This window comes from Lepidochelys olivacea (genome assembly GCF_965140295.1).
Source record: "Lepidochelys olivacea isolate rLepOli2 genome assembly, chromosome: 27".
Lineage (NCBI taxonomy): Eukaryota > Metazoa > Chordata > Testudines > Cheloniidae > Lepidochelys > Lepidochelys olivacea.
The window spans coordinates 14,741,818-14,757,578 of record NC_140437.1 but is presented as its reverse complement, the minus strand read 5'-3'; the positions used below and the strand labels follow the sequence as shown (position 1 = coordinate 14,757,578).

The 15,761-nt window shown below is 55.7% G+C and overlaps 1 protein-coding gene across 7 annotated transcripts in view; it reads left to right on the top strand.

Moving 5' to 3' along the window:
* The window catches only part of SRCIN1 (SRC kinase signaling inhibitor 1), a 204,993-nt gene that overhangs the window by 122,255 nt on the left and 66,977 nt on the right, over positions 1-15,761 (top strand). Inside the window, exon 1 of one of the 7 annotated variants that reach the window (XM_084615775.1) lies at positions 5,689-5,838. The exons of the other annotated variants lie outside the window; for them this stretch is intronic. The gene's annotated coding sequence lies outside the window, so the exon portion shown is untranslated. Of the gene's footprint in view, positions 1-5,688; positions 5,839-15,761 lie in introns of those variants that run through there. 7 annotated transcript variants of the gene reach the window in all.

The following is a 15,761-nucleotide window of genomic DNA, read 5'->3' as shown; positions in this document are numbered from 1 at the left end:
TTCCGTTTTAATTTATTAATATAAAACAGTAAAGAAATTTACCAGTCTCCTTCCAAGCGGTGTCATCCCGAAGAAGGGCTTAGCGTGGCAATATTATTACTTACTGTGTGTGGTACGGCAGCAGCTAAAGCCCCCAGCTGTGAACAAGGCCCTCTTGCGCTAGTTGCTGTACATGTCGTGATGGTCCCTGCTCGGAACAGCTTACAGTCTACGGAGATCCGATAAAGGGTGGAAGGGGAAAAGGCCCAGTGACAGAGCTAGGGTTAGAATCCCGGTCTCTTGACTCCCAGGCCAGGGTGGGCCCTATCCATTAGCTCATGTCATCTGCACTGTCTTTAACTGGATGTGGGCTCAGAGGAGCAGAAGCGTATCTCCGCCCTCAAACTCCAAAAGGAGGTTGTTTTTGCCTCATGCAGCAGCGAGGAGCTGGGTCCATCCCTACGGTCAGCATGGAATTGCATGGGGGTGCCTTCGAGACAGCTGGAAATAGGGCGACCACCTAGCAAGTGTGAAAAATCGGGATGGGGGTGGGGGGAAATAGGCGCCTAGATAAGACAAAGCCGCGAATATCAGGACATCTGGTCACCTTAGCTGGAAAATGTGTTGGTGCTAATACCCTCTGAAACATGGCACTTCCCACGTGGCGCCCTTGTACTGTGAACTGCCGTCAGCCAAATGGCCTTGCTTCCATCCGAGCTGGGTTGGAAAGTTAGAAATGTGTATTATAATAATAATTAATAATGAATTGCAATGGGTGACCCTTTCCCCTGTCCGTGACTCCCAGCCATCTGAATTGCTTTTAGAATGTGCTTGTCAGCTGAGATCTGGCATGGCACGTGCCAGCCGGGAACGCACGATTGTGCAGACAAATGACAAACCCCAGAAAACAGAGGATTACAAACATTCCCCTGACCGTAACCCTCTCAGTGCAGGCATGCCAGCTGTACAGCCCTAAAGCTTCCCCTCTTCTGGTGCCCTCGGGGTTGCAGGCTGCAGGGGGGGAAAAATACAGTAGGGTGGCTCAAGCAGAAATGTGCCTTTTTATAGACTAAATGAAAGTATACGAAAGCCTGGGATTTAAGCTCGCCCAGTTTTGCTGCAGAATACAAAAGGCTGAGGAGGGGGGTTAGTGTACTGGTGGCTTTCTGACAACAGCAGCTTTGCAGCTGCCCAGAATAAATCCGATTTTAGTATAAATAAATATATATCAGCAAAAAGGGCCAAGCTAAAATATACATGTAAAAATCCAGGGCTCTTTCCTGACTCCTGGGCTTTCTGTCTTGCAGAAGGAACCCAGAGCTCACCCTCCGCATGATTTGCTTGCTGCCAAGTTTTTAGGGTCATCGCTGGTAGGGGGGAGGAGGGGGAGAGTGAGGGAAAGAGTTTATTTGCTGCATGCTAAAGCTTCAGGGTTTGCTTGGCAGCTGCTGGCTGGGAAAAGGAAGGGTGGTCTTGTGGTGAAGGCGGGGGCTTGCATGCGGACACTCAGGGTCTGATTGCTAGCTCACCTGGACAAGTTATTGTGCCTCAGTTTCCCCACCTGTAGAATGGGGATAATGATTCCTCCCTTCCCTCACAGGGCGGTTGTGAGGGCAGAGTCTCTGAGGTTTATGAGATGTTCATATACTACAAAGGTGAGGGACATCTGCCTAGACCAGTGGTTTCCAACCTCCACGCATTTCTCAAGCTTGTTAAAACCCCAGAAAAGCAAGCTGAGGTTTTCACCTAATCCAAGGGACTCCAGTAGTTGGGGCTTTAAGAAAGGGAACGAGACTTGTGAAAACACCCCGAGAGTTGGGCTCTGACTGAGCTCCCAATGGGCTGTGGTGATAAATGCACCACTGGGTTGTAAAGCCCAGGAGATTCCTCTGGAGCACAGAGCTGGACGGGTGCAGAGAGTGGCCCTTTCCCACCTGGCTGGTCTCACCTTGATCACCACTGGGGTGTTACTGACTCTTGACCCCCAGGGGCTTCACTGCCTGCTCCTTGGGTACCTGGGCTCAGAGGGGAAGCATTGCACGGGGACAGTTAAATGGTGGAAGTGAACGTTAGCTGCATAGGAAGGGCCCAGCCCTTTGAGGAGGCCTGGAAAGCAGGAATTGCTGCTGAGATCCTGGGAGGGTGGTATAGCTGCCTACCCCACCCTGCAGTTTCTCGCCCTCTGGGGCGTCCCCTTCCCCACTCCTTATATCATATGTCCAGCATGTGTGTGCCTTCCTGAGCTCTTACTAGGGGGTTGCCGCCCGACCTCCCAGCACTGTGGGGCACCCCCCAACGCATCACCCCCTTCCCTGGGTGGTCCCTTCGCTGCTTCTCAGCTCCCTCTCTCCCCAGTCTCTTTTCCTCCCGCACTGACTTAGGGTCTTTGTCTGGCACTGCTCCACGGCACAGGGACACCGGGATCCCCCAGGTCTCACACACATGGCCCATCGTCTCCCCTCCGTGTCGCCCCTTCAGAACGCACGTCATGGTTCAGATGGAGGGTCCCCCGTCCGTGTGTAACCACAGCAGGCGCGGGCTGGTGTCTCTTGGGAGATACAGTGGCGAGGCGTAGGGCGCTGCTGAGGGGACCAGGACAGCCCCACCTTGGCAGCCGCCGTATCTCAGGCTAGGCGTATGGGACGAGGCCAGGAAAATGGCCACGCGCAGTGGGAGGGCTGATCAGCATGGGGCTGGGCCGAGGCTCGTCCTTTGTGCCATCTTTGTGCGGCGACGGACTTGCTCAGAGGGAGGGGAAGAGCGTGGCAGCGGGAAGGGAACGGGGGCGTTTGTGGAGGGAGTTGGTTGTGAAGTTAGCGGTCAACATCGGGAGACCTTGTCAGGGCGGGGGGCAGCCGTAGAAACGGGCCCTGCTGCGTCAGCCCCGGGAATCAGATCCAGCTCGGTATAGGGGGCCTGGTCGTGTGGGCTACAGCCGTGGAGATGGGCACGGCTATGTGAAACAAGTGTGGTACCGTTGGCCTGGGACTTGTGCATCTCCGTACCCCTCCGAAGGGACTGGACTGGTGTGAGTCAACCACTTGGACTCCGGCAACGCACTGGGTCCTGCTCCCCGGGACACACGCTTGCCCATGGGGGTGGGACAGGTACCACTAGGACGCTGGACCTAGGGACGCGTGGGCTTAGGGGCTACCAGGTGTGGCGAGGCGCGGCACGCAGAGGGAAGGGGGAAGAGGCAGAGCCCCAGCGAGGAGGCTGGCAGACACCTTGCTCACAGCTGTCTGTGCTCCAGGGTGGGCAGTTCCAACCACGAGCGAAGACTTTGGGAGGGGCAGAGCAGATTTCCGCCCCCTGCCAGGCTGGGCTGGCCACCCGCAATGGAATACCCGACAGCTAATAAGCTGCTCCACTTCATTATCAGCGCGTGACAGGGGGCCGGGCCGAAGCGTTTAACTCTAGTCTCTGTGGCTTGTGCTCTGAAGGCTCTTTTAAGATCTTGAAAGCACCAACTTGGGTTTCTCCTGCATAATTTTTGCCTTCGTTTGCATGGCTACCACGGTGCCTGTTCCTGCCACGATCCGCTCCAGCGTCCCTGCGTGTATGCTGCATGCCGGTGGGCATGACCCGTTCTTCGCGCAGACCCTTGCTTGGGGCTCTGGGCGGGGTCTTTTAAAACCGCCCCTCCCAGCGCACAGACAAGGTGAGCCCAAGCTGTGCAGTGCCCCCTGCTGGGAGAGCCGCAATAGCCGCGATTTCCCCACCTAATGCCCTGCAGCAACGCTTCTGGGGGGGAAAGGGGCTGAGGCTGGGGGAGCAACGAGCTACCCCGTAGCCTGTGTTCTTATAGCATTCCCTACAGCACCTCCTGCTGGGAGAGGCTGGGACTGCAGTAGCCAGGGACTCACCCCTCCCCCCCCGGCCAGCTCTCCTGCACCATCCCCAGCAGGGATAGCCAATAGGTGAGCCATGAGCCAAATCTGGCCCGCCAGATGCTTTTGGACGAACCCCGCAATCTTTGTATTTACTTGTCCTTATTGTTGTGGTTTATTTTTAAATTATTTTCTCTGGCATCTGGCTCTTGACTGAACCTTGCCCAAGAAATCTGGACCGTGACCAAAAATAATTGCCTACCCCTGCCCTGCAGCAGCCCCTGCTGGGAGAGCCAGGCGCTCCCCCCAACCCTCGCTCTCCTGCACCATCCCCTGCAGCGTCCCCTGCTGGGAGAGCCAGGCACTCCCCCCAACCATGCCCTGCAGTGCCCCCCGCTGGGAGAGCCAGGCACTCCCCCCCACACCATCCCCTGCAGCGCCCCCTGCTGGGAGAGCCAGGCACTGCCTCCCACCACCCCCTACAGCGCCCCCTGCTGGGAGAACCAGGCACTCCCCCCCATCCCCTGCAGCGCCCCCTGCTGGGAGAGCCAGGTGCTCCCCCCAGCCTGCGCTCCCCCCCTATGCCCTGCAGCGCCCCCCGCTGGGAGAGCCAGGCACTACCCCCCCCACCATCCCCTGCAGGCCCCCCGCTGGGAGAGCCAGGCACTGCCTCCCACCACCCCCTACAGCGCCCCCACTGGGAGAGCCAGGCACTCCCCCCATCCCCTGCAGCGCCCCCTGCTGAGAGAGCCAGGCACTCCCCTTCCCAACCTGCACCATCCCCTGCAGGCCCCCCGCTGGGAGAGCCAGGCGACCCCCATCCCCTGCAGCGCCCCCTGCTGGGAGAGCCAGGTGCTCCCCCCAGCCTGCGCTTCCCTCCCATGCCCTGCAGCACCCCCCGCTGGGAGAGCCAGGCGCTGCCCCATGCCCTGCAGCGCCCCCTGTTGGGAGAGCCAGGCACCCCCTCATCCCCTGCAGCGCCCCCTGCTGGGAGAGCCAGGCACTACCCCCCATGCCCTGCAGGCCCCCTGCTGGGAGAGCCAGGCACTCCCCCCCACACCATCCCCTGCAGCGCCCCCTGCTGGGAGAGCCAGGCACTGCCTCCCACCACCCCCTACAGCGCCCCCTGCTGGGAGAGCCAGGTGCTCCCCCCAGCCTGCGCTCCCCCCCTATGCCCTGCAGCGCCCCCCGCTGGGAGAGCCAGGCACTGCCTCCCACCACCCCCTACAGCGCCCCCCGCTGGGAGAGCCAGGCACTGCCTCCCACCACCCCCTACAGCGCCCCCTGCTGGGAGAGCCAGGCACTGCCTCCCACCACCCCCTACAGCGCCCCCTGCTGGGAGAGCCAGGTGCTCCCCCCAGCCTGCGCTCCCCCCCATGCCCTGCAGCGCCCCCCGCTGGGAGAGCCAGGCACTCCCCTCCCCACCATCCCCTGCAGCGCCCCCTGCTGGGAGAGCCAGGCACTGCCTCCCACCATCCCCTGCAGCGCCCCCTGCTGGGAGAGCCAGGCACTCCCCTCCCCACCATCCCCTGCAGCGCCCCCTGCTGGGAGAGCCAGGCACTCCCCTCCCCAACCTGCCCCATCCCCTGTAGCGCCCCCTGCTGGGCCGGCCAGACGCTGCCCCGGCCCCAGCTTTGCCCGCGGGGCCGCGCGCCGGGCAGGGGGCTGCGGCCGGGAGGCGGGGGGCGGGGCGGGGGGGGGGAGCGGCGGCGCGTCCCGGCCCCGCGCGGCTGCGGAAGGACAGGTGGAGTCCTGGTTGCCATAGCGACCGAGCCCTTATAAGGGAAGCCGCCCGGCTCCCTCGCGGCGCAAAGGTCGGCGCGCGGAGGGGGCCGGGCGCTGCGGGGCCAGCCCGTGCACCCGGCGGGGGCGGGCAGCGCAGCGCAGCCCCGGGGCCGCCCCTCTCCCCCCCCGGTGCCCCGCCGCCGCCGAGCGAGCCGCGGCGGATTTATAGACACTGCAGATCCCATTGTGCGGAGCCGGCTGCGGAGCCGCAGGAGGCTGCGGAGGGGGGGCCCGGCGGGGCCAGGTGAGGAGCCCGGCTGGGGGGGGGGGGTCGGTCCCCGCGCGCGCGGCCGGGGCTGGGCTTGGGGCGCGGGTGGCTCCGGCGCTTCCCCCTGGAGCTGTGGGGGTGGCTGGCCGCCGTCCCCTTTCTGCCTTGCTGTGTGGGGGCTGGGCCCCTTCTTTGCGGAGCTGGCAAGGAAAGGGGGTTTCCCTCCCTCCCCCCCCTTCTTGCCCGCCGGACTCCTCGCGACCAGTCTCCCCTGGGGGGCTACTTCCCAGCTCCCCACTCGGTAACACGGCGGGGGGGCGGGGGTCCAGATCCCAGCAGGGGCTGCCCCCCCCCCGCGGGCTGCCGCACACATGGGGTGCTTTGGGGTGGGCCGAGGGCCCCGCGCTGGGGCTGGCAGCGGGGGGATTCGCTCCTGTGTCATTGGAGCCTGGTGGTAATTTGCGCTGCAGCTCCGCGGCGTGTGATGGGCACCTGTCGTCTTCCCCTCCCCCCCCCATCCCTTTTCAGAGCGAGAACCCGGCTTCAGGAGATTTGGGGTGTCCTGAGACCCTGCAAGGCCCATGGTGTCGAGTCCCCCCCCCAACTCTGCCTCCCTGCTCTTGCTAGGTCCGGCTTCAGAAGCCACCAGCCTCCGTTCGGCCACCTCTTCCGCGCGTCTGCCCCCCAGCCCCCTTCTGCTCTTTCCTTCTTTGGCAGCTGAGATTGCTAGAGTTTAACAGGTTCCTGGGGGGGGGGGGCTGGAGAGGGGGAACAAAGTTTTCGGGAGGCCAGAGCAGGCAGTCGCTGTCCTGCGGATTGGGCTCCCTCAAACTCACCTGGCCTGTTGGCCCTTTCAGTGGGAGGCCTGCCTGCCATGAGGATGCGGAGGGTCCCCTGCAAGGTGCACAGCCTGTGCCCACACTGAGCTCTGGGTTGGCCATCAGGAACCAGGGAGATTGAGAGCCAGGCTTCTCTTAAGATACCATCAGTTTAACGGCACCCGGGGACGCCAGCCAATCTCCTCTCTGTCCTCTCGCTCTGAATTCACTGGACTGGAAAAGCTGCCGAGTTAACAGGCAACCTAAACTCTGACCCTCGTTAATGTGGGCAGCTCTGCCTGGATGAACCGGGCATGCAAAAAGCCATCTGTAGCATTGGCATGAGACTGGCATCCATCTTGTGGCACCCTGCAAACGCAAGCCGGCAATGTCCTGGCCTGTGAGCTGCTCTGTACAATCAAGGGAGACTGGGGGATAGTTGCCATCCCCTGATGATACTGTATCTTCCACGATCGGGTTGGGCCTGATTCAGAGGGGCGGTTAGGGATCTCCGTGTGAGACCCTGGGGAAGCTGAGGCTTGGCACAGTGTCTGTATTTTTTTTTACATGAAAACCTTCACCCCCTTTCCTCCTGGAAATCTGTGTTTCCCTTTGTCACAAATGATCCCTATCGGCTGTACAAGTTTAGTGGCAATGGTGCCCTGCCGTAGAAGCAATCCAGAGCAAATCCTGCTCGATGAGACTTTCAGGAGCACAAAAGGGACAAGAATCGAGGTGTTTTATTTCCCTTCCCAGGGGCCGCCATCCTATTGCTCCTTGGAGGTGGAACAGTGGGCCGTCACAAACTGCTGTAGTTGGAAGGAGTGTGTGTGTGTGTTTAGGAGGGCTTGTGTGCATTGGGATCCCTGGAAGTGCAATCCTATCTGGCTATATTGATCATTCCCACTGGGTGCAATTCCAGGCTGATTAAAAAAGCCACAGCCCAGAGTTCAGATGGGAATGAGGTCATTGGGAGTTGAGGGTCATGTTACAGCCTGTCACCCCATTTCTCACTGGATTTTGTGTGTGCGGGGTTGGGGTATGGGAGGAGCGATTTGAAGTGATTTTGAAGTGGATAGTAAATGCAGTTCCATTAGTGAAACTGATTGCAGCCCAGGGGAGGGCATTACCGAGCGGGTGTGGGACTAATCCAGCGGGGAGATGCTGAACAAATCCCAATTAGGAATGATATCCGACTTCATTCCAGTGACAGGCAGGACGCGTCTGGTGCATTCTTGGTAGTGACAGCCAGAGCATGCCATTCGCGAGGACGGCTTTTGCTTGGTGCTTTTGAAAATTTGTTAACAGATTTAACGGAAGGATTATGTCCGCACTCCATCGGAGCTCTAAGTCTGGAGGTTGTTGCATGCATTTGTGTGTGCATGTGTGGCACTAGTGCTCCTGCCCTGAACACCTACCACACACAAGGACGTGTGTATACGCTCACACACACATTCTGGCTCTGTCTATGTGGAAAGTTTCCAACCCTTGCTAACACCGTTTCCATTCCTGGGGTTACCAGCGTTGGGTATTTGCACCGTTGAGAGCCCTTGCAAAATGGGCTGCTGGCTGGTGCTCTGATGGCAGTTAGACTAGGGGATACAGCGTTAAAATTCCCTGCAGCAACCGGTGACCCATCTACCCTCAGGTTCCCACTGATGGGTTCAGCTCCATCATTAGCAAAGCTGGAAACCCCTCTGAACGGAGTCTAGTGTAGATGGGGCCAGTCTCTAGGAATGGTGCTAGCAACCAGCGTGTTTAAACAGGGCTGTGGCTAGGGTGGTTTGTCGGATCAGTGGGAATAGCATTTCTCCCCCCTATAGGAACTGTTGTCCTAACAGCACAGTATGGGGACTCTGAAAAAGAGGGTAGGACTCTAGCATGTCTGGGTCACAGGCACAGTATAATCCCTTCCCTCCTGCAGAGAAATCTGCTAGCCATAAGCAAGGGTCTTTAAACACAGCTGTAGTTAGAATCCTAAATCTCAGAAGTCACCTACTACAGGACAGGCCTAACAAAGAAAATAACAGAACGCCACTAGCCGTCACCTTCAGCCCCCAACTAAAACCCCTCCAACGCATTATTAAGGATCTACAACCTATCCTGAAGGATGACCCAACACTCTCACAAATCTTGGGAGACAGGCCAGTCCTTGCCTACAGACAGCCCCCCAACCTGAAGCAAATATTCACCAGCAACCACATACCACACAACAGAACCACTAACCCAGGAACCTATCCTTGCAACAAAGTCCGTTGCCAACTGTGCCCACATATCTATTCAGGGGACACCATCACAGGGCCTAATCACATCAGCCACACTATCAGAGGCTCGTTCACCTGCACATCCACCAATGTGATATATGCCATCATGTGCCAGCAATGCCCCTCTGCCGTGTACATTGGGCAAACCGGACAGTCTCTATGTAAAAGAATAAATGGACACAAATCAGGTGTCAAGAATTATAACATTCATAAACCAGTCGGAGAACACTTCAGTCTCTCTGGTCATGTGATTACAGACATGAAAGTTGTGATATTACAACAGAAAAACTTCAAAACCAGACTCCAGCAAGAGACTGTTGAATTGGAATTCACTTGCAAATTGGATACAATTAACTTAGGCTTGAATAGAGACTGGGAGTGGCTAAGTCATTATGCAAGATAACCTATTTCCCCTTGTTTTTTTCCTACCTACCCCACCCCACCCCACCCCCCTGCTTCCTCAGACGTTCTTGTTAAACCCTGGATTTGTGCTGGAAATGGCCCACCTTGATTATCATACACATTGTAAGGAGAGTGATCACTTTGGATGGGCTATTACCAGCAGGAGAGTGGGGTGGGGGGAGAGAAAACCTTTTGTAGTGGTAAACGCCCATTTTTTCATGGTTTGTATGTATAAGAACATCTTCTGTATTTTCCACAGTATGCATCCGATGAAGTGAGCTGTAGCTCACGAAAGCTTATGCTCAAATAAATTGGTTCGTCTCTAAGGTGCCACAAGTACTCCTTTTCTTTTTATAAATCTCAGAGGTGAGAGAGACCGAACAGAACAGCCAGCCCAACTTTCCACCAATGCAAGGGAATCCCAAATGATTTGGGCTTCTTACCCCCGTTCCCCATTCTAGTAAGTGTCCCTGGCAAAGGGCATTGGGTGTCATTTACCTCCAAGGGCACTTGGGAGAAACAGGCTGAATCTCTCTCTTAAGCAAGTGGGCATTAAATCAAGGGGTGGCCCTTGCCATGCGTGGGCTTGTGGGCAGGTGGGAGTGAGGCACACGAGGCATTGCAGCCTCTTGCAAGCAGCCAAGTTCTGCCTTGTCCTTGTCAGTCTCCCTTTGTGCAACTAGCTGCTTTTCGCAGTTGTCATAGCTCTGCTGCAGTTTGATCTGCCCGGCTACCTCCTGGTTTTCCTGTCCAGCTGGAGGCGGCTCTGCTGACCTGCCCTACCCACTGTAGATGTAGAGGTGGGGCTGCCTTACTCTTGCAGGATCCGATTCACTGATCCTCATGCAGTCGTTTGTCCAGGTGCGAAGTGAACATAGAAGGCTACCCAGATTACACTGCTTCGCGCTGGTGTATCTGATCGCCCCCATTGCCTGCAGGGTAATGAGGAATCAGACCCTTGGAGCCTCCTCACCCTTGGAACTGGACGGAGCCCCTGCTTGAGGAAGTGAGTCTGTTTTAAAGCCATGTGAGTGGTGAGATGGTGACATTCTTGGGTCGGGAGGGAAAATAAGCTGTGACAGGGACAACTGACCCTTGACTTATGTGGCGTGGCCTAATGGCCCTCACCGCAAGCATCTGAGGAGCATAGGGTTATCCCAATTGCATCAGACGACCAGTCTATCGGGTCCAATATTTCCAAAGCTCCTTGCCAAAGACTCACTGGAACACTCTGACTCTGGTGCAGGCCCTGTGTGTATTATGGTGATTATTCCTCGCAAATGCGCACCAGGGAATTTATAGAACAGGTGGATGCAAGCCCTGCCCCAGAGGGCTTTGCCCTACGAGTGAACCATCTGCAGCCCCGTGGGAGTAGCAGACGAGGACGGAGGAGATGACTGAGGTCGGGCGGCAGAGTTGGGGCAGTGCAGTGCCCCAGTTATTCAGCCCAGGTTGTGATGTGCTCAGCTTTGCAGTGCAGTGGTTTGCCGCGGGGAGGCAGTCTGTTTTTTTTGTAAGCAAATCCAGTTGTTGACTTGCTTCTATCATGATGCCCCTAGGAAGCAGGGCTTGACTAATGCCAGGGTAGTTGCTTCAAGCCTACAGATGGGATTTTCAGGAACATCTTGCGTTTCAGGAGCACAAGCCACATTGAGTCAAGGCACTTGTGCTCCTAAGTGACTTAGGTGCTATTGGACACCTCTGGCTATAACTCTCTCAGGAATTGACAGCTGCTGAAAGGATAGCTGTAGGATTGATAGCGAGAGCTGGAGAGGGGTGTCTAGGGTAGGGAATGATAGACCTGTTGATCTTTTTCAATAGCCCATCATGCTTTGGTTTGGTTCGGTTCAGGGTCCTTCCAGGGTCCTGGCTGGAGCATAAACATTCCACTCTAAGTTGAGCATGGAGGATGCCTCCTACACTTTAAAAACCAACCCCAACCAGCTAACCGTGTCCCTTCTGTTCAGGGAAATGTGCCATGGTGCATCTTAGCTGGAACAAGACACACTCCCCTGCCCTGTTTATCATTAACAGAATCATATTAAAATTGCAAACTGCGGGGAGCCTGCTGTGGTCAGCACACTGACTAACCCAGATTTCATTTATTTCCCGTTTTTAGCCTTGGACAATTGCTAGGACTAGATTTTTGTGTGTCTCCCTTTTCTACAAATGGTTTTATCCACATCCCCTGACCCCGCTCCTCTTCTCAGGCGGGTGGGTTATTGCAGGGTGGGGGGACTGAGTTCCTAGTTAGTCTGTCATTTCACGGCCTTGTGGACATGAATTTCCTTGTAATTATAATTTCTGCCTGTGTAATATTTCATACCTTCTGCATCGCTCTGTCTGCAGCGAGCTGCCTGTTTCATCCGTAAGAAGGCTGTCCTTTCAGATCCTCTCTGACCATTATCTGCCTTTGATGCTTTTGAAGAGCCAGAGATATGTTAATTTTACCTCTCCTCTCCCTCCTTGCCTCCTCCCCTCTGCAAAATCCATCATCCAAGCCAGCTGCAGCATTATTTGCTCCTGTGCAAACAGCAGTGCTGGGCGGGGGTTGGGGCGTTCATAGAGTTCGGCTGGGTGCTATTGCGTTCCCCGGCCGGAGTTACTGAGTCATGGCTTCGGTGGAGCTGTGCAGGGGGAGTTGGCTGCTTTCCTGGACTAGGACAATAGGCGTTTTGTTGACCTTTTTGCCCTGATGCTCTTTCTAAAGACTCTTCTCCCCTCCCCCCCCATGTTAGTGAAGAGCAGAGCCCAGTTAAATAAATACCTGCCATAGGGCCACCTGGCCAGTGCCTCAGAAGGGCGACAGAAAACCGATCTGATGGCAGAATGGAGCAGGCAAAAAACTAACTTGTGCTGTGAGATGAGCTGCGTGAGGGGATCTCGTTTATCGGCCCAACTTCTGTGGGTGAGCAAACCGAGCATACCCAGGGCTCTTCTTCGGGGCTGGGAAAGGTACTCCCAGCGGGGCAGCAAAATGCAAGGTGTTTAGCTCAATCAGTTAGCTCATATTCTAAGGGACCATCCAAGGTAGAGTGGCCTGGTAACCGCTTTGCGGTTGTAGGACAAAAAGGGGGGGTTAGTGGGTTACAGATGGTTGTAATAAGCCATAAATCCAGTGTCTCTGCTCAGTCCCTGATTTTTAGTGTCTAGTAGAGTAATGAATTTAAGCTCCCCGGCTTGTCCTTTGCACGTGTTGTGTGGCTCTCCTTTGAGGTTGAAGACTGATTGCTCCGACATGGAGCGATGGCTTTGGGGAAAGCCTTCGCCCCAGGAGATAGGGTGTTTGTCTCTGATCATCATGCTGTGTGAACCATAGTGCCAGGTGCCCTAGAAATGCCTAGGGAGACCGACGGAGCCCTCTGAAATGAACACCTTTAAATAGCGACATTTCATTCAGGCCACTTGGCCTTGGTGAAAGGAAGCAGACTGACAATCCTGGAGGTTTCTGTTTCTCCCCAGGCTAGCTGCAGCCTGGGCCCCTCCCAACCACCCCATTGACCTGCTCCAGTCCTGACCTGGAGGGCCGAGCTCCGTTTCCAAGCCCAGTCCTGCTGCCAGCCAAGGGACCAGTTGTGCCAGGGTCGCTGGAGTGAGACCCAACAAGCTCATTTCATGCAGGACACCAGTTGGTAAGGACTCTTGGCTGCATTTGAACCAATGACTTGGAGTCCAAAGGCCCTTGTTGAACAGGTTTTGACTCTCCATTTGCCCAGGGTTCCTTTCTTTCCTGCCATCCTTTCATTCTTTCCGTTTATTTCTCTTCTCTTCCCCCCTTCCCTCCCCCCACCCCCTGTGTGTCCCAGTACACACTCCTTTCCCCATCCAGCCTCCATCTGTTGTCTCCAAGGTATTCCTTCCAACAGCCAGGGTCAGCTCATCCCAACACGCTACTCTCAGATTTCTGGGACTCAGCTCCTGCTGTGCCAAGGTAAACTCCCCCTCCAGGAATGAAGCACTTACCTGGACCTCCTAGAGAGCTGGCCAAGATCCCAAAGGGTTCCAGAAGGAGCGGGTGACAAGACCTTGAGGCTATATTGGTGTGGACTCTGTCATGTGAACTAGATTGAATGATTTCCAAGGTGTTCTCCACTCAGGCTCTTTCCTGCTGTTTGGGATGTCAACGCGATCGCTGCTGGTTTAATGTGGAATGACTGTGTATGGCGGGGACGGGATTTATGGAGCTCGCCTGCGATAAGCTTATCCACTCATGCTAAAACAATAAATAAAATATAAACCCAGGCCCGACGGGGAGATAGGATCAGCAGTATCAGGGACTGAGGGAAATTACTGAGGCTCTTCCACTGCAAAATAACAAGGCTGGAGATGAAAAGCCATTGCATCAGCACTTTGCCCATCCTCTCTCCTGCCAGCCTGACCCCTCCAGACAGGATCCCAGCTGGCTCTCCCAGGGCCTGAACATTCCAGCCAGCTCAGGGACTTCCCCTTAACCCCCCACCCAATTACCGAGCACAGCATGGGTGGTGGGTGAACCCCACTTTGGGGAGGCCTGCCCCCTGCCAGAGCCCAAGTCTGTTCCCCCCTGTGGCTAAAGGAGCCCCTGCTGGCTTCAGGGGAGGGTGGGGCCTTGGGATGGAGTGAGGTCGGGGACATGGCCTGGGTTAGGGGAGGCTTAGCCTCCCCTGGCCTAAGATACCCGCTGCCCATGGAGCACAGAGGCATTTCATTACCCAGTGTTGCAGTCTCCTCCCTGAAAGCAGGCACGTAGGAGGTTTGCTGGGCTAATGGTGGGGAGGTGCAATGGAGAGGGCACAAGACTGGGGCTTAGGAAACCTTGGTTCTTGCCACTTGACTCACTGTGTGACCTTAGGCAAGTCACTGCCCCTGTCTGTGCCTCAGTTTCCCCATCTAAAAAAACCCAGGCTAGTGAGTGGTCCCAATCTCCCTCTGCAATGAGTTTTGATATGTGTGGATGAAAAGTGCTTAGTGGTATTATCCCCAAAATTTTAGGGGCTTTTACTGATGGTCGGCTCTGGGGTGACAAATTGAGAGGCCACCACCTCTTACTTAAGCCTCCAGAGGGTTCTGTTACACTGTCCGTGGCTGGGAGATCCCAGTGACACCATGTTGTAGAGACCTACTGTGTCCGATCAAAGCATGGACGGGAATGGGAGGCAGGGCTTGTGTGGTCCCTTGGATGGCCATCCAACATCACCAGGACTGGGCAGAATGGAGTTCTGCTCCCATTTCCTCCTCTTCTTCCAGTTGGCAAGGGCTGTTCTCCCTCTGCACCCACCTTGCTGGGGCTAAGTGTTGAATCCAGCCTGTGGCTTTGAAACTGAGCTGAATCAAGCAACCAGTTGAGGGACCAACCAAATCACGTGCTCAGTGGACTTGGGTCTTGCAACAAAGGTAGAGCCATCATGCTCTTGTCCCTTGGCGGTTACTCTCGGGTATTTTGGAGACACTGGCTTTAAGGGAGGACTCTGCGCCACACGTCACTCTGTAAAACAGGCACCGCAGTATCCGGCATTGGGATTCAGATCTGGGCTGCCAAGGGTGCCCGAGCATGTCCTAAAAATCGCTTCTGAGTGTGGCCCAGTTTGAAACGTGTTTAAAATTCTTGAATGGCTTGTTGATCCCCTCCTGTGATCAGGTACCTGCTACCATCCTGAGCCCCCTGTCCAGAGAAGACATACTCTTAGTGCTAGTCTAGATGATGGAGATTTGCACTAGTGTCAGAGCAACTGTGCAGATGTGGGATAACTACCCCCAGTGCAAAAGCCTAGGAAAGATAGATCCGTGCACAAGTGTGTTCCAGGGTAAGTCACTCTGGTGCAAGCCTCATATTACACCAGTGCTTTCACTGCCCTGCAGAGAACCCCAGGACAGACAGGGCCGTACACTGTGGAATATTGGAGGTGCCTTCAAATCCGACAGCCACACTCCACCTTTCCAGTTCTCTCCCCGCTCCTGCTCTCGGGGCATTCGCAACAAAGATGTTTTTGTGTTAATTAGTAGGCTTGGAGGATAAGAAACCATTTTGTAAGTTTCAGACTCTTGGTGTTCTGGAAAAGCTTCACAGGGTAGCTTTGGTTCCTGCTGCTGGCGGTGATCCAATAGTACCTGGTAATCAGGACTCCTGGGTTCTACTTCTGGCTCTGCCTCTGAGTCAGAGTATTACCTTGGAAAAGACCTGTGTGACTCAGATCTTATCTGCATGAGAAGGGTGTACCTGTTTCACTTAAATCTGATTTAGTTCGACCGGTGCAAAGGCTTGTTTAGGTTAAGACAGGCTTGTGTCAGTGAGGAGCTGACTGACACTACAAGCCACTCTTAAGCTGAAATAAATCTCTGCGGGGTTTTCGGTCAACTTGACTAAACTGGTTTACAAAGACACCTTTAGTACAGCTGTTGCTAGTTTGTGTGTAGACCAAGCCTCAGTTTCCACATCAGTAAAATGGGGACAATACACCTGGTACTTAACCTCCCCAGGCTCTTTGTTTGCAGAAGG